Source organism: Chrysemys picta, chromosome 3 (genome assembly GCF_011386835.1).
Source record: "Chrysemys picta bellii isolate R12L10 chromosome 3, ASM1138683v2, whole genome shotgun sequence".
NCBI classification, from domain to species: Eukaryota; Metazoa; Chordata; order Testudines; family Emydidae; genus Chrysemys; species Chrysemys picta.
This window is the reverse complement of record NC_088793.1, coordinates 93138895-93162719: the sequence shown is the minus strand read 5'-3', so window position 1 is coordinate 93162719 and position 23825 is coordinate 93138895. Positions and strand designations below refer to the sequence as shown.

General features: G+C 41.2%; 2 long non-coding RNA genes across 4 annotated transcripts in view; both read right to left on the bottom strand.

Moving 5' to 3' along the window:
* Positions 1-23825, bottom strand: part of LOC135982333 (uncharacterized) — a 52054-nt gene that overhangs the window by 5721 nt on the left and 22508 nt on the right. The window lies entirely within an intron of this gene.
* Positions 17329-22464, bottom strand: LOC135982334 (uncharacterized). 2 transcript variants are annotated; one of them, XR_010599619.1, is made up of 3 exons: positions 22164-22464; positions 21364-21431; positions 17329-18311 (listed from the first exon to the last, which is right to left on the bottom strand). It is a non-coding gene; the product is annotated as an uncharacterized LOC135982334 (long non-coding RNA). The 2 variants fall into 2 exon arrangements; XR_010599618.1 differs by lacking the exon at positions 17329-18311 and adding an exon at positions 18921-20674.

Sequence of the window (23825 nt, the reverse complement as noted above, 5' to 3'; positions counted from 1 at the left end):
GAAAACAAAGCCATAATATATTCAGGGAGGTGAGATGGTGTAATCAGGTGGTGATCATCCCTCCCCCTTTAGATCGGAAGGAGGCCACACTGCCTCACTACGCCATCAGGACCTCAGCCTGGTATTTGGGGGAATTAGCGTAGGTGTTAGCATCCTGACTAGTTTAACAGGCTGAGCCCAGGCCAACACAGGCGTTAAGTAGCTCCAAGCCCTTCAGGCCAGGGCGGGGCAACACCAGTAGTCAATTAACTCTGGAGACAGGGACAGAGCAAACCCAGAAGTCACTCAGCTCCGGTCCCTTGGTGCAGAGACAGAGCAGTCCAATAGTCAGTTTGCTCTGAGCTCTCGTTACAGAGCCAGAGCAACCCCAAGAGTCAATCAGCTCCAGTCCTTTGGAGCGGGAGCAATCTGGTAGTCAGTTAACTCTGGGCTCTTGTTACAAAGCCAGAGCAAATCCAGGAGTCAATCAGCTCTGGCCTCCCTCTTGATGCACCCAGAGACCACCCATTGGTCAATGAGCTCTGTGTTCTTGGTGCTGAGCCAGAGCTGCCCCAGTATTCAATTAGTTCTTGGTTCTTGCAGCAAGATCAGGGAAAACCCAGCAATCAATCAGTTCTGGGCTCTTACGGCAGAGCCAGAGAAACCCCAGGGGTCAAGCGTCCTATCTTCAGCAGACAACTGACAGACAAAGGCCACTGGGCCTGGCAAGGGGAGACTGCCACCCCAGGCATGAGATGGCAGGTGGGGTCTGGGCACACCCTACTCCACCGGCCCCCGACCAAGGGCCCTAACAGAGGAGGAGTCGTCCACCACTGGGTCAGCGGAGATCCCAACCACAACACACTGTCCATGTCCCAGACAAAGCTGCAGCCAGACTAAAGTCCGCTCCCCTGGGCCACTTCCTCCTCTCCCCTTGGGTTGTACCTGGAACAGCAGGTTGTCCTCCGCCTTCTCTGAGTAGGTGGATATGATATGTGAAAATGACAATTGTACAATGTTATGCGCCAACATGGTGATGAGATCAAAGATCAATATATTCTACAATTGCCTACAAACTCAGATTGATATAATCCCCAAATATGACATAATCCCCAAATATGACAAAAATGACATAATCCCCAAATATGTTTAGTAATAGGGGACATCAGTGCCAAAGTTGGGGCTGACACCAATGGAGTAGAAAAAACATTGGGCGATCACAGCCTTGGATCCCAAAATCAGAATGGTGAAAGACTGATAGAACTGCCTAGTATCAGGACACATAATTGGTGGAACACTATTCCCACACAAAGACATCCAGAAAGTAACTTGGAATTACCCAACTGGAATCACCAGGAAACAAACTGAATATCTATATTTTGGAATGAGATTTAGATGAACTCTCCAGGATGTCAGAGCACAGAAAGGAGCTGGTGTTGGAAGTAACCACGTTTTATGTGTGGCAAGACTAAAGATCAAACTCAAGAAAAACAAAACCCCAAAAAGCATTAAGAAAATTGACAGTAAAAGCCTAGCAGACAGACGTCACAGCAGCACTTTCAAGCTGAACTGGAGGACAGATTTCAAGTGCTACAAGGATTAAATCGCCAAAAGAAGTCAACACTGATGTGTAATGGTCTTTTCTGCATGACAATATCATAGATGCTGGAGCAACCGTAACTTGTTCCCAGACAAGCAAACATAAAGTCTGCATACGTGAGGATATGTTGAACTGAGTGAAAAAAAGGAAACAAGCCAGAGTAAACATCAATACTGCAAAAACACTTCCCTCCTTTCCCCAAAAGAGATCTTTTTCCAGATCTGTATAAAACAAAAGGACAGATCTGGAAAAAGCAGTGCAAGAGGAGACAAGAGGAAGTACATGGATAACATGACAAAGAAACTGAAGTGGATGTTGAAAGAGGTGAAACACTATCAATTCAACAAGGTCCTGTCTAGCAAGTTTACACCAGCCAGAGGTGCTGTCAAGGATAAACAAGCAAAGATATAACAATAGAAAAAAAACAAAGTAAGTAACTGGCAAAGCACTTTCAAGAGGTGCAAAACACCAAAACCACAAGAAACTTTGGCAAAGAAATTAATCACCCAGAATTAGACACTGTAATATCTCACATCACAAAGTGAAAAACACAATTTAAAAAAATTAAAACTTGGGGAAGCTGCAGGTTAAGACCAAGTCACTAGGAGAAATCTTGTGATGCTGAGACCATCCTTAAAATCACCGAATTGTTTAACAAAGCAGGGGGCCCAGAAAAGCCTCCAGAACAATGGAAACAATGGCATTATAGTCAAAATACTGAAGAAAAATGATCTAAGTGAATGCACTATTTGGAGAGTGTTACACTTCTTTCAGTGATAGGCAGGATTTGCTGCATAATCTTAACCAGAATAAGGTAAACAGTTGAGGCAAAGTTAAGGGAAGAGCAGGCTGGATTTTGACCCTGAAGATTATGTGTCAACCAGATTTTCACCCTTAAAATTAATCATTGGAGAGAGCATTGAATGGCAAAAAGCACTCATCATAAATGTTATAGATTTCAACACAACATTTGATAAACGCCATCACGATTCACTCTAGAATCTCTTGAAGTGCTCTAGTGTGACAACAAAATTAATTATTGTCATCAAGGCTTTATATCAAAGTACAGTTTACACAGTTCAAGTAGGGCAGGCTTGAGCAAATGGTTCAACATAGTCATTAGTGTCAAACAAGGATTCATTCTCTCGCTGCATTGTTTGGCATTGCCATTGATTTCATTCTGAGACAAAGTGTAGATGGATACATCACAGGCATTGCATGGAGATCTAGATTTTTTTTTATTATGTTGCACTTTTAAGTGACAGCTCAACTAACATGCAAGTAAATACCAAAGGACTGTCTAGCATCAGAAGAAAGATTGGGTTAATAATCAGTTATGAAAACCACAACAATTTCCAACTCAAGCGCTATGTAAGAAGGCAAAGGAATGCAAGAAGTGACTCAGTTCATATGTTGGCAGTAATGTGCAAGCCACTGGGGACCTCTAGAAGGAAATACTGTTACAAATTGGCAAGGCTGCATTCACCAGTTTCAATAAGATTTAGCCATTGAAAAACTACAAGTTAAAGACGAAACTACAAAACTTCAATTGCCATATGGCAGCTGGAGGAACATGTATAACAGCAGCCAACTGGAAGAATCCCTCCATCAAACACTTCTCAAAGAGGGACAACTAATAGGGATTAACAACACAGAGAAAATGCAAGGAGCAGCCCAGGATAGGCAGGCATGGCAGAACCTTATTTGTGCCCTGTGTGACATCTGATGGCATAGGAAGGATTTAGATTCAGAGTTTGAGGGTTGAGAATGTTTGAATTCAGCTAGAGTTTTAGCAGAACTCTGGGAGAATCTTCAGCTTTTTTCTGAACTTTTTAGCTACCTCAGCCCTGTGCTTAATTTGTAATGAACAAGGTGTCAGGGCTCAAGCAATTAGGTGCCGGGGCTCAAGCAATTTTTTTTACTTTTATAACTGACACGGCAAGCCCAGAGGTGCTGGGGCTCAGCCTTGGCAAGCCCAGGTACAAATTAAGCATTGCCCTACCCTTAGACACTGATTATATCCCAGTTTCATGTAGAAATTGGTTTCGGTACACTATACATTGGACATTAAGGATCCACAACCCAGTTCATCCAGAATCCTTCCACATAATGATTAGTGCATCTACATGGCCTAAATTTTACAATTTGTATTGCAAAGCAAAACCCATAATCTCAGCCAAACACAAAAAACACAGAATGAACTGACACCAAAAACCTTTTCCATTTTCTCAATCCATTCCAAGTCAGCAAAGAAATATTTGAGCAGAATTCAAATTTAAGGGACTGAGCCTTTAATATGCAAGTTACTGTTCCAAAGAGATGAGTCTGGCATTTAAGGTACTAATGTAGGAAAACCAAGCAGCCATGCTTTATTACATGGTGCATGGCTTTCCAGTGAAAAATTAGCTGACATGATTGAAGGATCACATCTAGTAGATTACTGTCCCCAAGCATGTCCAGCATACAAAGTTAATACATAGGGAAAGAAAGCCAGCTTGAAAGTTCTTTGAATGGAATAAATCACTAGTTTAAGAAAATGGTCTCATTGATCCTTGGATATTTAAGTTCATGATCGCTGAGCAATAAGTAAGCAGGGAAATAAATTGACCAGGGGAACATGAAACCACCCACACTAATGGACTAGTGAACTGTGTGTGACTGATCTTTAAAGAGACACTACTAAATAATTCAGTGCTAAGTTTAACGCTACTGTGATCTAGTACTGAATGTTCTAAAAAAAGTCGCCATTTGGAAGGCCTCAATCAAAATAAGAATCGGTGGTTTTGTGCTGCTTTTGTTGTCTTTGTTGCATCAATTAGTTCAATTACTGTTTGTAGTGCTGTGGACTTTCCTGGTCACAGCAGTAATGAACTTGCAGAGACAACGTTCTACTCCATTAGAAAAAGTGGATGAGGATGAGTTGCAGGGTGAAAGAATTTTCCTTGAGTCCTGAACAGGAACAGCACAGAATGTCAGCCATGGTGGCCAAACTACTTCACACTCCATAGAAGACATGGAGGGGATCCCTGTGTTGGATACATTTGTTGTGCGTTTGTGTGAATTTCACCTTCTTACACCCCTGCACTTATCCCAAATTCTTGGGCTTCATAAGGATAAAGTGAATTATACCCAGTGAGTAAATGGCATAAAATCTGTTCCCAGAAAATATCTTTTCATTGGATACAATATAAAAACTATTCTGGCCCATAAGGACAATCTCAATCAGGTCTTCTCTCTTCCTCCTCTCCCTAGGAACCCTACTTTCCTCCCACTCACCAACTTAGCCTTCTAATAACCCAATACTGAACATCAGATCTGTGATATGTTTGTTACATCTTTAACAATATTATGCCATATTGTATACATCCTGCAGTAACATTAGGGAACATTTTGACTGCTACCCTATAAAGTCCGTCAATATTTAAGTCATAAACACCACTTTGAAGCATGAAATGCAAATCTTCATTGGTATTCATAATCTCGGGGGGGGGGGGGGGAATGACGTGAATTTTTTGCTTAATTTCCCCTTCAGTATATATTAATATGATTCACATAAAAGTGCACAGTAGAGAAAGGAGCTCCCACAGATATTTCAGTGTATCTTTATCCTCCTGATTTACAAAACACTTGTTCCAGATTTAAGGAGATACTTGTACAGTTGCCAACTGTGCTAAATGCCACCAAAATTGGGCGATGTCATGGTTTTGTGACTATTGATAAACAATCTAATCCCTAGCAAGTTCCCTAGCTTTAAGTCAAACAAATACATGAATGGAATGTCTGACTCCCTGTGCTATCCACTGACGTTCTACAAATACTCAAATAATGTCATATGGACTAAGAACTTGATCCAAACCCCACTGTAATCCTTATTCACATTAGCGTCAATTGGCTGTAGATCAAGTCCTAAATCATTTTTGAAATTTTTTAAAAATTATATTCAGAAACATGAAAAAATTAATTAGGCTAACTGAAAATAAGCAGACTACTTAGCTTCCCTGCCTCAGTTGCCCCAGGCATTAAAAAAGGGGTAATACATTACTTTTAGATTATTAAGTACTTTGAAGATGAAGAATATGCCTTGTGTGATCAATATTACAATTATTAGGCACTCAGTAATAGAACATTTTCCATATCACAAGTGAAACAAAAACAAATTCCAGCTGGTGACTTTTTGAGTGAGTTATAGACAGTCTCAATCTCTGGATTAGGCTGGAATATATCATAACTCCCACCTTCCCGTGTTTCCATGAACACAAATGTCATTTTATTTCCCCTGCAATTTTAAAATTATTAAAAGCATTGGGAAGTGCCTGCCACCTTCCCAAAGAACACCCCTTGTATAACAAGTGTGTCATTTCTGTACTTGAGAAAACAAGAGTTATTGGAATCATCTACTCTGCCACGTATTGGCACTGAACCACTAATTGTACAATGTTATCTTCCTTCGTCTGTTTTGGGGATTTACAGAATTCTGCCATTCTCCCCTCTTAAATATTTCACTTATTACTTTTATCATTCTGACTACATTATTATTTAATTTAAAAGTTGAAATGCCCCTCACCACCAGCACCATCAATAGCTATGCCTCAAGCATTTCACGTCTGCTACTGCTATTTCTTAAGGGGGTAAAGTGGATGTGAGAAGACTACCTAGTCTTGTCACCAGCATTTATCACACACCCACACACCCCACTCCCCTCATACCACTGAGCACTTAACTCCTGCCATCCAATGCACAGGTACACCTCACCACATATTCTGTAAAAAATCAGCTTTACTTAACTCTGGGCACAGGGAGGGCAGAACTAGAAGCAAGCCCAAAGAGATTTCATTTATTTTTTCCAAGATTAATGTTTGGAATTTAGTTTGCTCACTGCAGGACCTAGTTGGGTGAGGTGTACCAAGGGCCACATTCGGATTTCATGCTGGTGAAAATCAGGAGTAAATTCCATTGAAACCAATGATTTACACAGTGTAAATGACATTAAATCAGAGCCAAGGATTCTTTTTCTCTCTTTCTAATCTACTTTCCCATTAGCCTTGACCATTTTGGAATGTAAGGTAAGGTTTCAATCACCGAGGCCCATAGGAATGACAATCTTGTTTGACTTACGTAAAAATAAAAATCGTAATAAGCAAAAGCTACAAATATAGATCACCATCTGTCCCAAGGAATCATGACTGTCTAAGAACAATAGTCAAGGAAGGGCTCACTGATGGGTACGGGAGCAAGTATTGAAGGAGATAAGGTAGTTGTAGGAAGGGAACACAGAGTCCATAAATATATTTTTACATGTTCAAATTATCCTAGCAGTTATATTTGGATTATTTTTTCCTCTACATTTGTACAAATGACTAAAAAGTGGAACCAAACATAGGATATAAAACATTATTCTGCTGCTTTTTAACATCCCTCTCTCTCTCCCCCCACTTCTCTCTTAAATCCCCCCCTCCTCCAAAACCAGGCAATGTCCCTGTGTTTTTATGTGGCCAGCCAAAATAAACAGTTGCCCCTTTCTTCTCACCATAGGGTAGTTTATTTACAAGTCTAATTGTTTTTGAATCACTGATATATTTGCCATCAGAGTTGCCATAAAACCAAAGTACCCATATAGTATCTCATATTTAAGCTCATTTATCCTGTCAGACAGTTGACTCCCTCCCCCCCATAATATCTCAGCTTACTGAATAAGTATATTATTCTCTCACATGTTCTGCTTATGCTCACAAAAGAGAGAAGACTTGCAATTCTTGCATTTTTCAGCACAAATATTATTTTGTTCACATTTGGGTGACAAAGGGTATCTCACAATTTATTATTGCATTAGCATTCCAACCTGTTCATTTACACAGAGTTCCCATTGAAACTTTTTTGCAATCTGATTGCTGTAGATAACACATTTCATTGTTTCATACCAGAGTGGATGCTTTTGCACTTATGGATGAATGGCTATCAAAATGTAGGTAATGATCTCTGTCTCTTATTTTTTTCTGTGCTGCAGCTGAAAGAGGTGGAAAAATAGCTAGTATCTTGCAGTAAAGATATCTGCCACAGCTGTTGGCCCCTTCTGTTAGTCCCCACCTTCATTCCTCAAACCGACACCAGTTTATTTCATCTTTAAATATAAAGTGATTGAGGGAGATTGGTCAGAAAAGAGTTATGTTTCGTCCTTTCCTCATGTTGTGTGCAGTGAAAGGCGCACCACATTTCTTCATATTTAGTACACACACAGAAGGCACAGGAACAAGTTGATGCTATTAGATCTTAATGGTGCCTGTTTTATTTATTTTGCATACTTTATGTCAGATCAATAAGATAACCCTAGGGGAAAACACATTTTTTTAGGACAGTCTCAGTGGTCCTTTAATCAGTCAGAAGCATGAATTGCACAGAATCATCATCCTTTGAGCCTCAAAGGATTTTTGCATTCATTCTACTTCCTAGAGTATAGCATTTGCATTAACTGCAGGCTCAGTAAACTGGACTTTCCCCCGCACTGGAGTTCTGATGTAGGGATGGACTGTCAGGCTCCCTTACTGGAAATCAAATACTATTGAGTTGCATTTCAGGGTTATTTGAAAGTTGAATACTTTCCTGAGGAATTGTTTCTGCAGTGATTGCCAATTTTCTGCTTGAGAGGTTTATGATCAAATAGTCTCTGGCTGGAGCCTTTTGTTGGATTCCTTCTACTGCTGGTGTTCTGAGGACATTTGTGAGTGAATGTTGAAATTTCTTCTGCTGTTTCTGTTAACATTTACAGAACAAATTTCAGCACCTGCTAGAAGATGAGAAGCACGGAGAGCACATGGATGGGGAGGAAATGGGATGAGCTCTGGCAGGAAATAATAAATAAAGTACTTTGACTGCAGAGGAGACGATAAAGGTACAATCTAAGTGACAGATGCTAAATAAGTACACATTATAAAGAAAAAGCTTGATATTTATTGTAAACAAACCTCAAAAGAGACAAACTAGCTAGGAGACATCTACTGTCCCCAATATCCTTCTAGGATATTGTAATATTCAAATATAGTTTTTAAGGGGAAGTGCATGCGGCGGTCATTCCCTGTACACAGCTGTTACAAAATTTATGTAAAGTATTAATATCTATGCTAAGATGCAACCAAGAAATCAGCCACAAACCAAAAACCTTGCCGTTAACTCAAGACACAGAAGGGATGAAACTTGCATAATCTGGGAGAGTCATGATAAAGCGAGGCACACTAAATAACCCGGCATTAACTGGGAAGCGATGCTGTAGCAATATCTATTTGACTCTAGCACTGTCGGCACCAGCATGCTGAGTAAGTGAGATACACTTAAGTTAATACTGGACACAAAAATAAGCCTATTAGGAGGCCATTTTCTATCTCATTTGCATTTACATGCAGGGCCATTTTAAAATAGATACACTAAGAAAATTGTGATTCTCTGGAGGGACTAGAGATCAGCTGGAAAAAAGTATTTACCACTGTTCTCCTGAGAGGACTCAAGTTGATGAGGAAGTGGTATGGCCATTACAACAGCAAGCAACAAATGTTATTCTTTGTCTATTCCTCCTGTGGTCATTTTTAATTGGTTTTTGTTTGTTTTTTAATGTAATTTAGTGCTTGAGAGGTGTTGGTCTGACAACACTGGAAAATGAAGCCCAACATGTTTATCCACAAAACAAATACAGCACAGGCAAGAGGAGAGCAAGCTTCCCCACTGTCCTCTCAGTGTTCTTCAGTTGTGACTTGGAGGGGACCATCACTGTGAAGCCCAACTGTGGATTCTATGATATGGACACCTGTCTTCCAGTAGCTGTGCTGAGACCACACATCCTTAAAACACTTGCACTGGAATAAAAGACCGACAGCATGGGCATTGCTGGCCCGGGTCAGCTGACTTGGGCTGCGGAGTAAAAATTACTGAGTAGGCATTCCGGCTTGGGCTGGAGCCCGAGCTCTGTGACCCTGCCCCCATGGGGTCGCAAAGCTTGAGCTCCAGTCTGAGCCCAAACATCTACATGGCAATTATACTGTTCTGCAGCCTGAGCCTGAGTCAGCTGATCCAGGCCAGCCATGGGTGTTTAGTTGCTGTGTAGACATTCCCACAGTTACCAGATGGTTATATCCTTCTTTCACTCTCAAACTGGTTAGTATCTGAGCTCGTGAGCTACAGATTATTTACCCTTATGTATTTGTGCTACCATAATACCTGGAGGCTACAACCAAGACCAGGCCCCATTGTGCTAGGCACTGTACACCATATATATATATATATATATATATATATATATATATATATACACACAGAGAGAGAGAGAGAGAGAGAGACTCCCTGCCCTGAATAGCTTACAAACTAAGGCCATGATTCAGGGAAGCACTTATGCATTTGCTTAAGTGCTTTCCTGAGCAGGGATGTACTGCCTTCCTGAATCGAGGCCTAATTAAACAAGCTGGCAAAGGTGGAACCATGCTATAGATGGAGAACTAAGGCACAGACAGATTAAGTGACCAAGCTCAAGCTTACTGAAGATGACTGCAGCAGAGACACGTTCCATCTCATACTTTTAATAAATATTATATTTTTCTTAACTTATGCGTGGCCTCTCCTTCCTAAGTATGATTTTTAAAAGGGCTCCAGAGTATCTCGACTACTGCATGCAGATATGGTCACCCCATCTCAAAAAAGATATATTTGGAATTGGAAAAGGTTCGGAAAAGGGCAACAAAAATTATTAGGGTTGTGGAATGGCTTCTGTATGAGGAGAGATTAATAAGACTGGGACTTTTCAGCCTGGAAAAGAGACTACTAAGGGGGTATATGATTGAGGTCTATAAAATCATGACTGGTGTGGAGAAAGTAAATAAGGAAGTGTTATTTACTCCTTCTCATAACACAAGAACTAGGGGTCACCAAATGAAATTAATAGGCAGCAGGTTTAAAACACACAAGTATTTCTTCACACAATGCTCAGTCAACCTGTGGAATTCTTTGCCAGAGGAGGCTGTGAAGGCCAAGACTATAACAGGGTTTAAAAAAAAACTAGATAAATTCATGGAGGATAGGTCAATCAGTGTCTATTAGCCAGGATGGGTACAGATAGTGTCCCTAGCCTCTGTTTGCCAGAAGCTATGGACGGACGACAGGGCATGGATCACTTGATGATTACCTGTTCATTCCCTCTGGGGCACCTGGCATTGGCCACTGTCAGAAGACAGGATACTGGGATAGATGGTCTTTGGTCTGACCCAGTATGGCTGTTCTTATGTTCTTATGATGAACTAAAAATGTTTTAGTTGGGGATTGGGCCCGACAATTCACAACACATGAAACAGAGTTGTATAAGTGTCTGTTGCCATGACACTGCAAACACTTTTCTTTCTGTCCCTCTTACCCTCATATTCAGAAATATCCAGAGTCACAAAGATAGAAGAGAGGTTTGAGGAAAGTGCAGTTAGTGTTATGTGCTTGCAGAAGGCACTACTAGTTTTCAACACACCAGAAGTCACAAAAAAAAGGTCAGATGGGCATCTTTGTGGCTTAGTTTGCAGGCAGAAAATTGAAACACAATGCCAGTAGCTATTACAGGCAGTGACAACATCCATTCATAAGTGGCATCTCCTTCCCTCCTTAAACAGTTTCAACCATAGTAGAGATTAGGGCTCTATAACAGCCATTAAGGAACAATGAATGGTTAAAAAAAGATGCCTGCATACTACACCCAGAAAATCTTTAGCAGGCCATTAAGAGAGACTGAATGCTCCCAATAACAGAGGTTTGTAAACAAATGAAGTCAAAAACATTGCACAGTGACTTTATTACAATTTGGCATCACTCGCCACAGCACAAACCCAACCCTTAGGTGATAAGCAAATGGAGGCGCCCTGTTATAATTGTCTCTAATCTGCACAATGTCACAGGAACAAACAGCTAATGACCTTCCACTGCAGGGGAACAAAACACTCACAAAGCTATTTAGCGCCCCCATGCGTGTACCAATGTTCCTTCATGTGCATTTCCAATAGCTGTGCAGGATGTGACGGTATCCCTCAGCACAGGCAGATGTCATCCCCTGCCTCCCTGCTGGGCCAAGATGTGTGCACATATGGCATCCCTGATTTCCCTTCCCTGCTTCCTTTTATAAAATGGGGCTAATACAGCAGCTAGTATTTAAAATATTCAGCAAGGGGCCATAAAAAACAAGCAATTAAAACAATTAAAAAAGGCCATGGGACTGGTCACAAGTGCGGATCTCACCCACCTGACAGTGGCCACCACTGCCCTCAAACATACTGCCAAATTAGCCCTCCACACATGGAATACCTTGCAGGGACTAATTAAAACCATAATTAAGGCTGGGGACCAACAAGCGTGGGATTCGGTGTGTGCCCAGCTCCAACAATATTTAACCCAACAAGTCCACAGCATCCAGAAAAATGTGCTCCATGGAGGCAGGCCCAGGGAAATCCACTTCCACTCAGGTATTCCCCTGGAGCAATGGCCTTTTCACTAACTAAAAGTGCACAGGCATAGCCTGCTCCTTCACAGCCTTTGGTCCCATGAAAGGAGTATGGGCCCCTGCTATAAAATCCAACCAGGCCTTTGGGAAGGCTGCCACAAACTGACCCAGACCCTGCTTAAAGGCCTGGGTACCTGACTAACTAGTTGCTTGCTGCCCGCCCTGACCTAGGGCCTGGGCTGCTATAGACTTTGCCTCAGCCCTTGCTTAAGGGCTTGCGTTTCGGACCTCTTGACTCAGCCCCTACTTACGGGCCTGAGCCCCTAACTGTGTGCATGTTGTCCCGGACTACCGCCGGACCAGAGCGAGGCGGTGGGACACCCCACAGCCCCGCTGAGGGCCGAACCTCGGCCCAAACCTACTACACTGCCCTTGACACACACACCCAGAAACAACTGTTTGTATTCCAGGCAAATGCCTCCTCCTTTACGGTGTTGCAGCACATGTTTAATCTGGAGAAAGCTGCCTTTGTCACAGACATCTGGAGGGGACATCTATGTCAACAAAAAAATGTGTTATGCTATGTTACTAATAAAGCCAAAAGCCATTACTAGCTAGTGTATGCAATTGTTGCTGCCCTAACAATTTTATTTGTGCTCTATTGCTGTTTATGAAAAAAACAACAATAACCCTAGTCACCACATCAAAATAATAATAATAAATAATAACCTAAATAATAAACTCTCACAACAAAATGTTGATTCGGGGTCAAAAAAAATGTCACAACCCAGTGGCCCCCTCCCTCAGTCACAACCCAGTGGCCCCCTCCCTCACAGGGTTCCCTGGGGAGGCAGATCAGTCTTGTATGTTGCTAATGTTGGTGCAGGCATTGCAAAGCATGTCAGGAAGGGTCAAAGGTGTGTGTGTGGAGTGAAAGATTCTTTTGCAGGCTGCAAGAGTCCAAAGAGGGAGGTAGAGAGCAAAGAACGGGTTAACTCGACACTTCAGCTAGCTCAGTCCAAAAATAAGACGCTGACTCCAGCCCAAGGCCGCAGCATACATCTGACTCTCGGCTGCCGGCCAAGAAAGATGGGGGCCTATTCCACCCCAACCAGCCATAAGAAAGAAGGATTCAGCTGAACAGGACTGCAGGGGCTGCAAAAACAAGCAAGACAGTGAAGGTCAGCGGGGGGGGGGGGGGGGGGGGAAACAACCTTTTTCGCATCCCTGAGGCTGGTGTGTTTTGGGAAAGCTAAGAAAGCAATGGAAGGCTGGTTTGGACTGGTACAAAGAGCACCAGGGACAGAGGTCCCTGGATGAAACGTCCCCAGAAGAACCCAGAACTTAAAAACCCTCCTGAGAGCCGAAGCAAGTGAGAGATCAACAGCGGACCCCGGACAACCTGTGCATGGGACAAGAACTCCCATCCACCCTTCCCCCTCTTCTTCTTACATTGCACCCAGGCTTGGCCAGCCTCAGGTAGTGTGGGTGTAAGTATAAAAGTGGGTTAGAGCGTGGGGTACTAACGCTTTCTTCCTTCCTCTGAGTGACGTGGGGAACCCCCAGCACTCTCCACTGTTATTTTATTATTTTATTAATAAAGCTTTAAAATTTAGTCACTTGATCTGCTCCTCCATCTCTTTCCCTAAAAATCCTGCGGCCTCAGCCTGATCGCCTGACGCCCCAGGCAGATTGGTAACATAAATCTGTCACACTGCTGGGAACCAGAACCAGTGTGCATGTAGGTGGGATGCAACTGCCTGTACAGAGTTTGTAAACCAGATTTATCCTGAGCCCACTCAGGATAGAAGCATTCCCCTTTACCCGCTAAAACATTACAGAGCGTTTACCAGAGCTGGCATCCAGACGGGTGTGTAGGCAGTGCCAACAAGATTTCAGCCTACCAAACACACCCATGGTCATTCTGTGGCTATTGAGCTTGTAACTAAATTCCCTTTTTCCAGGGTCTCTGATGTTGGGGTATGGTTTCATGAGACAAGGCAGGAGCAGGTACTAGTGGTCCCCCAAAATAACAGTGTGCACAGACGCACCAAACAATATTGTTTCTGGAGAATAAAATCTCTTCTTTGCTTTTTCAAGCAAAATCCAGGTGTCATAAACCTTTCCAGTGTTTCTGACCTTTGAATCTGCCTCTGTGGTCCATTAAGCCTTGAAGGAGCCTTGCTCATGCTCACTTGTCCTTTGTTGTGGGCAAGATATTGGGATATGGAGGCCATTAATGCCCCTGAACAGTTTGGAAATCCCATCCTGTGAAATCCAATTATTATTTCTAGAACTTTCCTTATGGCAACCACCTGGAGATAGATCACAGTGTTAATTGCCTCACAAATCTACACAACCGTGACCCCGACAGTAGATTTTCCAAAGTGGTTTATCATGGACCTATAATGTCTGGTGTAGCCAGCTTTCATAGGGCAACAGCAACCTGCTTCTGAACCAGTATGGCCTACCTAAATCGAGTGTTCTGGTGCTGGAGGTTTAGCGCAAATTCTTCACACAGCTCCATGAAGGTTTGTTTCCTCACTTGGAAGTGCTGAAGCCACTGCTGGTTATCCCACATTTCCAAAGCAATGTGATCCCTCCCCACCATGCTGGTTCTCCTGAATCAGAAGTGATGATCCACCCAAGGGTATACTGTGACAATATCAACATTCACCATATCTGTACCATGTAAGCTGAATAAATTGTCATTGACCCTCAAGATCAGCTGTCATAAACATACAGCTAAGGGTAGCATAAAACCCCTCTTTACCCTGTAAAGGGTTAATTCCTCTTTTACCTGTAAAGGGTTAAGAAGCTCAGATAATCCAGGTGGCACCTGACCAAACGGACCAATACGGGGAGAAGATACTTTCAAATCTGTGGGAGAAGGTTTTGGTCTGTGTCTCTCGGAGCCAGACAAGAAACCAGGACAGGAAAATTATATCTCCTTAAGCATATCTAAACAAAGCATCTAGTCTTGCAGAAACAGTAAGCAATAGCAGAAAAGAAATTTGTTAGATTACCTTTTGTTTTAGCTTGTGAATTTTCCCTGTGCTAAGAGGGAGGTTTATCCCTGTTTTTGTAACTGTAAAGTTTTGCCTAGAGGGGAGATCCTCTGTGTTCTTGAGTCTTTGTTATGCTGTAAAGTACTTACCATCATGATTTTACAGAGGTGATTCTTTTACCTTTTTTTAATTAAAATTCTTCTTTTAAGAACCTGATTAATTTTTCATTGTTTTTAAGATCCAAGGATTTGGGTCTGTGTTCACCTGTACCAATTGGTGAGGATATTATTCTCAAGCCTCCCCATGAAAGGGGATGTAGGGGTTTGGGGGGATATTTGGGGAAGGTAGGGCTCCAAGTGTCCCTCCCTGAATGTTTGTTTAAATCACTTGGTGGTGGCAGCGATACTAAGGCTAGAAAGGAATTTGTGCCTTGGGGAAGTTTTTAACCTAAACTGGTAAAAATAAGCTTAGGGGATCTTTCATGCGGGTCCCCACATCTGTACCCCAGAGTGCAGAGTGGGGAAGGAACCCTGACATCAGCTGTCTTTGCTGTGTCAGAAAATTCTCCCCAAAGTCCATCCAGCATCTACATGATTGCCTACTCCACTGCATAAACATTTGTCCCACAATAAGAAGCAGGAGCAGAACCAGATCATCATTCCATTACTCCATGTCTTCCACCCAGGTTGGCAAGAGAGACAGGTGAGCAGGAATTGCCATTGGCAAATGTGTGAAGGTGGGAGACTACCAACAACACACAGCAAAGTGGTTCCTTGAGTATCTCCTATACATTTGTCCAGCACAGCATAATGTGGACACTTGGCACAAGTATGGGCAGCATGCACAAGCATGTTTATAGTCACGTACTTCAGTACGCAGGCCAGAGTAGACATAGCCTATGAGTAATTGGGTGGGAGTGGGAGGGGGGCTGTTCAGTTAGGCTCAGGATACATGGAAATAGATGGGAAGTAAAGAGAAGTGATATAACCAAGGCTATCTTTGGTCTAACTTGGGCACTGACAGAGTAGACCTTCTACCTTGCAACCAAAACTTTAAGACACGGCATTTGCTTTTTCTATTTTTACTCTTTTTGCACATGGTGCAATATAATAGAATCATAGAAGATTAGGGTTGGAAGAGACCTCAGGAGGTCATCTAGTCCAACCCCTCTGCTCAAATATATGGCAGCCTGATCCAGAAAAATAATTCTGCCCTTCAGAATATTAGAATAAAGTCTTTATTCCTATTTAATAAGTCAACCTATTGTTAAAAAAATAGTACTCCACCCTCCTGGCAAGAAAAACATGGCCAAGAGTGATTTGAAAATCCAATACATACTTTACATTACAGGCAAAATTGTAATCTGTGGCCACTAGGATGAAAAATGCATAGCTTTCAATATAGACTCATAAATTGGTCCTATCAGTGATTAGACTGCCTTGTCCACCTCCCTCTCAGTACAGGATTGCTCCCTGCAGTACATTGGCTTGTGTTTAAAACTAGACTGTACCAAATGGCCCTAGTGATGAGACTTCCTTCATTTCCTTTGGGAGACCATTAAATATTGAAATATTCATTTGAGTAGGGAATAGAACCTGCGTGTCTCACATCCCAGCTGAGTGCCCTTACCCATTGGCTATAGAGCTAATTTTGCTCTCTTTGTTCTATTTATCCAGCCCTTCATTTCATAATGTCATAGAATTTAAGGTCAGAATCATCTAGTCTGACCTCCTGCACATCACAGCCACCAACACAACCCAGCACCTGCGCACTAAACCCAAACGTATTATTAAGCATACCCAAAACATATTCAACCCAAAACTAATGTTTTCTGACTGTTCTGATTTGAAAAAAAAATGTCTATTTTAGTTTTACCTGGCACAATTTATTAATTTTATTTAGGAACTCCCAGAGCACCAATAAAATCAGTTATTCACACAGCTTGAGAAATAATAGATTAGGATAAACAAAACACAGAGAAACATATTTCTCCAAATCTAAACCAGAGGGCAGTCTATTTGCAACCAAATATATATGTATATAAAACCAGCCTCAGGAAAAAAGATGTCAAGAGGCACAGAACTTTTCCAGCAGAGAGGCAAACATTAACTTCAAAGTTAAAACTAAGGTAATCATTTGGTTAATTCTTTTTAAGGATGAAAAAACCCTGCAAAATAAGAAAGTATAATGTCCCTGAAGAATATACTATTAGATTCCATAACCTTCTCAACAAAGCTATCAAGGCTAATGGTAACATTAATAGGGGAATGCAAATCAAAAGGAATCTCTCGAGCAATTTACATCTAGTCAGCATGAGGGAACATAAACTGCACTCTGAAAATTAACAATCTGTCAGACGAGAATAAGAATGAGAGAGGCTCAGAATCAGAACTTGGTAGATAATATATATATGTGTCAATACCCTTATTTCTTCTAAAATTGAGTTCATGTTACAGCCATGTGCCGTTAATAAATCATAAGGTCAAAGATCACTGAGCCCACACTAATTGGCACCCGCAGGCCTGCCTGCTGCAATAAGTCACTAACACATAACTGATGTTTTAAACTTTGAATGGTTTGACATGACCATGCATAGACTATAAAACTTCATAGAGTAGCACCTACTAAGTCTGCTGTAATTCACAGAATAAACAATAAGTGACCGAATTGTATATGTTTCCAATTTTATCTTAATGAAATTGGTCTTATGCAACTACTCAAGAGACTGACAAATTTAATGGAAGTGGTCTATTAATAAAATAGAACAGGACTGTAGTAACTCCATTTGGGGATACTCTGAGTTGGCTCTCATAACACTGGCTGTGGCTTAATAAAGGCAGCCTCTTGTACAGCTTTAACTGTATGTCTTAACTAAAAGGACCTCTTCAAAGTGTAGAGCTCCATATTCTAAGGTGCTGAGCACTTTGGCCCTGATCCAACAAAGCACTTGAGCATGTGCCTAACTTTAAGCATGTGAGTAATAATGAGGGTGGAGAATGAGAAGAGGGTGGAAATATATATACCTTAACTATTCTGAGACAGGGGGCTGGTCTTCACTACAGGGAGATCGATGCTGCTGTAATCAATGCAGCTGGGATCGATTTAGTTTACATCGATGGTAGAGCGCTCTCTGGTTGACTCCGGTACTCCAGCTCCCCGAGAAGATTAAGGTAAATTGACAGGAGAGTGTCTCCCGTCCACACAGTGCAGTGAAGACACTGGGATAACTCGACCTAAACTTCGTCAACTTAGCGTAACTTAGGTTGACTTTCTCCTGTAGTGAAGACAAGCCCAGAGATACAAAAATTCTCATTTCTTCTCCTCAAGATAAAGAACAGAAACCTTACCATTTATCAGTCTATCCTTCCACAGTGTTACTAGAAACACAGCATCCCTTATTTTACCTTCTACAAAGCGACTACAGCTCCCTTACTGAGTTTGATCATGGTTCTTCTTGGCCTGTATCCAGTAGTGACCCATACCAGAGCTTCAGGGAGAGTGTGCAGAACATGGCAATTATGGAATGAACCACCCCCGCCTTCCACTAGCCAGAGGTTTAGGGTCACCCTTCCATTATCAACAAATCAATTATGAACCAGAGAAACCAAATGTATCCCATCGGCCTTCTATAAGCAGACTCACTCTACCTGCCTTATGGCCTTACTACTTCAAAAGGAGCAAAGACAAGCCCTGCATGAGTGTAGGATAGTCTCATTAGTAGCCAGTGATCTAGTAATAGGAAAAGATTACCGAACCCATTTGAATATTTATTTACTCATATTCCTGTCCACTAACCACCTATGCAGAATTTAGGGTCAGAGTTAAGTTTGTGGAATCTTTACTCTGAATCACACAGCACCCACCACAAAACTCTAATGTGGTTCATTCTTGAAACACCTATTTCCAAGCCTACCTCTATATAAGCTGGTTTGGGGAATGTTCAAGAGCAGATCCTCAGCTGGTGTAAACTGACATAGCTCCATGAACTTGAGGCATAGCTCCACTACCCGCAGATAATCTGCCCATTGGTATCCTTAAGAAAACACTTTAGACATTGTAAGATTTTTGCAGAAGAAAAACAATTTATTGTCATGTATATATTATAAAAATTGAAGCAGGAGAGTTTGAATTAAGGAGAAGCAGTGGGCTTCTTACACTCTATAGGAGACTCAGGGAGCTGGAATAGTAGATTTAATCATTTATAAGTTATTTCTCTTCCAGAACTTAGAAGCTTCACTGAGTTTGTCTACAGAGCTTTTGGAGTTCCTGGAACCAGTGATTGGGACAGCTAGTGCCAGCTTTTTAGAACCCCAAGAAGCCTGTAATAATCAGTATGAAACTTGAAATGTCCCACAGTGTGTGCATTCTGAATGAAATCCATCAATAGCAATAAGTTTAACAGGAGAGCTTTCATTCTGAGAATTTACAAGCTCCCCTGGTTTAGCAATGCAGTGTTTGTATTTCTTAAACTATAGCTTTTGGTTCAAGGTACTTACAGGGTTTGCTCCCTGCCACCCCCTTCAAACCAAGCCTTGTAGGATTTAAACAATGCTACATAGTGAAGTCCACTTCTCTAAAAACATTGATTGCTTCCTACTGTAGAATCCAGTCTGGCTCTGATTCGTTAACAAGCATTATTGATTTCTGTAGAATGCATACAGTACTGGGACCAACTAGGCATTTTATTTAAAGAAAACAGAAATAAAGTACCAAACATTTTGTTTACATTGGCCACATAGAAATATTGTTTGCATTTTTATTTAGTGGCATGATCATGACAGTTAGTTTAGACAAATCCCCCAGGTATCTCGATGTGAAGATATATCCCACAACTGTATAATCCCCTTAAATTGGATGGGCATAGATTACTTGACATTAACCATTTTAGTGCAGAAAATTAGAACCTATTTAAGTAGAGTCTGAAACAACATCCTTAATTTAACAAGTCATGCCTGAGCAGTTCCCATGTCTCCACCTGCTCTGGGTCTGAGAGTCCACCAACTGAAATACAAGCCTTGACAGGTGGATGAAACAAACAAGTGGGCAGGATTGGGTGGATGTTTTTGCACAGACAAACTGCATGTGCAATTTTTAGCCAAGCAGCAGCAATAATCACATCTCCCCACCTACCTAGACATTACCAAAGGGGTGTTTCCAGTATGTATTATGGCAGAGATGAGTATTAAAGTGGGAGTTGAAGGAGGATAAGTTGGGAAACTGGCAGGTTCTGGCACGCAGGATGCTGATAAGTGCTCACATGTCTCCCAGTTTCCAAATCCAGAGAGAGAAGAGGGTGGAAAGGAACAGTCCTTTCTTCATCCTTCTGTTACACTCATCTTCTTCCAGCTACCCAAACACCTGCACTTCATAGTTTCGCACAGGCAGCAGGACCTGAGAACTGTCTGACCTCTTTTGTACAGAGATTCCCTCCTTCAACACCCTCTCTGACCCAGCTTAATCCAGACTTGCATTACGTCAAGACTGGGCATGAGTTTTAGCTCACAGATATGACCAGTCACTAAATGGGAAGCAGATAACTCTGCCTGGGAGTACACAATGTTCTGCTTCATTTCCTCCCAATTCAGTGATTCAGTCCTCTTTTCCCCTTCCAACTCCTCCAGCTGACCAGGCAGGCAACTGTAGGGTAACAAATGAAGCATCTCTTTTAATTAAAATGAAGAGAACTTCTGCACAGAAGCTCTCTCCTACCGTCCCCTGTTCCCTAATATATGCACAGTGAAAATGGCCAATATAACACAGTGGTAAGCTTAGGTTCCTTGGACCTGCCCTCAAACATTAAATGGCTCTCCATGATCATCCACATGAGGGGCTATCAGGGACTGCATCTCCTTTGCAACATCATTCAGAACCACTTGTTGACAAGGTAACAATTTTGTGCCCATTTAGGATCAGAAGTCATGATATTCATACTATTGCTTATGCATGCACATCCCTAGTAGTAGATTTTTCTGTACCACAAAGAATATGCTATAGTACTTAAGACACAATGAAGGGAGTTAAAAAACAGAGGAGCACCTTGCCTCTGAGTTTCTCTACTGCTCTAGATAGCACTTGAATCCTGCATATTTTCTGAATGTTAGAGTTTGAGGTTTAGCATTAGTCACAAGTGTGATTTCTTTGTCTTTTATGCGTACTGAAATGCTGGCACTCACTCAGGAATGTTTGGTTGTTAAATAGTTGTACAGAAGTCTATGTTAGTTTAGCCTAATGAAGCCTTCTGTTCCTTGTGTTCATTCTCCTCAATTTGTTCTTATCTTGCTACAGTTTCACCACATTCTCTACCAAAAAAACATTTGTTATTTTACCTGCCATTATTGAGTGTGGCCTTCATACAGCATCTGGTCAGAAGCCAAATGTCTTAATCTGAACATTTCTAGACAAATTGAGGAAAGAGAAAGATTACTTTATTTAATGCATGATACTCCAGCTACCAACAAAATAGCTACCTGGAACCTGTGGCATGTCCTCATTAATGTAAATCCCTTTGGTATTAAAAAAACATTTACCTGGCAATCCATCAAATCCCTTTCCATCCCATGCTTCTTTGCTCACTTATCTGATAACCCCTTTTTGTATTAAGCCTACCTCTATATCTTTGTACCTGACACTCCCTTTTTGAATATGTCCACCACATTTCCACATGCTTCTCTTTCATGTCCTGGTCCAATTTTATTTCCCTGATACATTTTGAACAAAATTATTTGATTCAAAGTGTCATTTTGACATAAGAAACAAGCTTTTGCCAAGAGGCCCATTTACAAGAATCCACTATAAGGAGAGAGACTAAAATGTGACAAGTGAGTTAGTACATTTGTATTTTGGAGGCAAATCAGTTTTCCTTGCTTATAGACTTGTGATTGATTTTTTTAAACAATTCTGGTTAACAGCCAAAATGCTACCAAATACAGAAAAGCTTAACAAGACCAATATTTAAAGGGAACTGATATAGCATTTGCAAGCAAGATTATTGAATACCTAAAGCTTTATATCTAGTTTAATTTTTCATCAATCATCAGATGCACTAGAACGTCTGGTGTTTGCATTTCATTTTTTAATTTTGTTGCACTTAAAACAGCACTAATTTGCGCAAACATTTACTTAATACCTGCAGTAAATTGTGAAACTCTGAGTGCTTGCACAGTTGACAGAAGACAGAGCTTCATCTCTCCTGGGATACTGTTGCTTCAGCAAACACAGATTCACTTCTCACGGTACATGGAAAATATGCTGGAGAAATAAAGCTAGATGTAAGATTTACCTGTGGTGCCTCTCTCATGCATTTTGCAGTCACTGTGGTAAACATGAGATATGGGAACTGTTTTTAGTTGCCTCCAGAGCAGAAATTAAACCTGGTACCAGTAAGGCTATACTTTTCTATGAAAGAAGAGAAAACTAGAAGTGTTCAACAAGTCTCCTCAGGTTGTACCATATACATGACGGATGATTCTGTACTTGGTGTGGTAATAAGTGATTGTTGCAGTGGAAGCAGCAGTGAACCCTCTAGTTAAAGTTGCAAAATTGTTTGCATTCTAGCCCTGTTATAACTTGCACATAATTTCCTAAAATTTTCTCTTGTCTGGCTCTAATTTTCGAGCTTCTCTCTCTCTACTTAAAGGTGATTTTTATTTTAAGTTTCATAAAAAATGACTCAGCCATGTATTTTTATAATTTTTTAAAAAAATCTTTGACTCTGCCGCAGAGCTCCTATATGATGCTGTGCAAGTCACTCAAGCCAAATTTTTCACAGGGGGTCAGTAAATGTGTGTTCCTCATTCTCTGGGTGCCCAACCTGAGACCCTGGAGCCTTATTTGTAGAAGTGCCGAGCACTCATAGCTGCAATTGAAATCTAAGGGAGCTGTTATATAATGCTCAGTACCCTTAAAACTCAAGTCCTGGGTATCTTAAATTGGGCACCTAAAATTACACTTTTGATGTTAATCTTCCTGTGCCTCCATTCCCATGTGTAACATAGGGATAAAACCCGCATATATCACTGAGGAGTTGTGAAGATAAATTCACTAATGTTTGTGAAGCACTCAGATACTGCAGTGAGGAGCACCATAGAAAAGCCCACGAGAAATTAATAGGGCTGTCAAGCGATTAAAAAAATTAATCGCGATTAACTGCACTGTTAATAATAGAATACCATTTATTTAAATGTTTTGAATGTTTTCTACATTTTCTAATATATTGATTTAGATTACAACACAGTATACAAAGTGTACAGTGCTCACTTTATATTTATTTTACTACAAATATTTGCAGTGTAAAAAAAGAAATAGTATTTTTCAATTCACCTAATACAAGTACTGTAGTGCAATCTCTTTATCATGAAAGTTGAACTTATAAATGTAGAATTATGTACAAAAATAACTGCATTCAAAAATAAACAATGTAAAACTTTAGCGCCTACAAGTCCACTCAGTCCTATTTCTTGTTTAGCCAATCGCTAAGACATTTGCGGGAGATAACGCTGTCTGCTTTTTGTTCATAATGTCACCTGAAAGTGAGAACAGGCATTTGCATAGCACTGTTGAAGCCGGCGTTGCAAGATATTTACATGCCAGATGCGCTAAAGATTCATATGTCCCTTCATGCTTCATCAATCATTCCAGAGGACATGCTGATGACAGGTTCTGCTTGATAACAATCCAAAGCAGTGCAGATCGATGCATGTTCATTTTCATAATCTGAGTCAGATGCCACCAGCAGAAGGTTGATTTTCTTTTTTGGTGGTTCAGGTTCTGTAGTTTCAGCATTGGAATG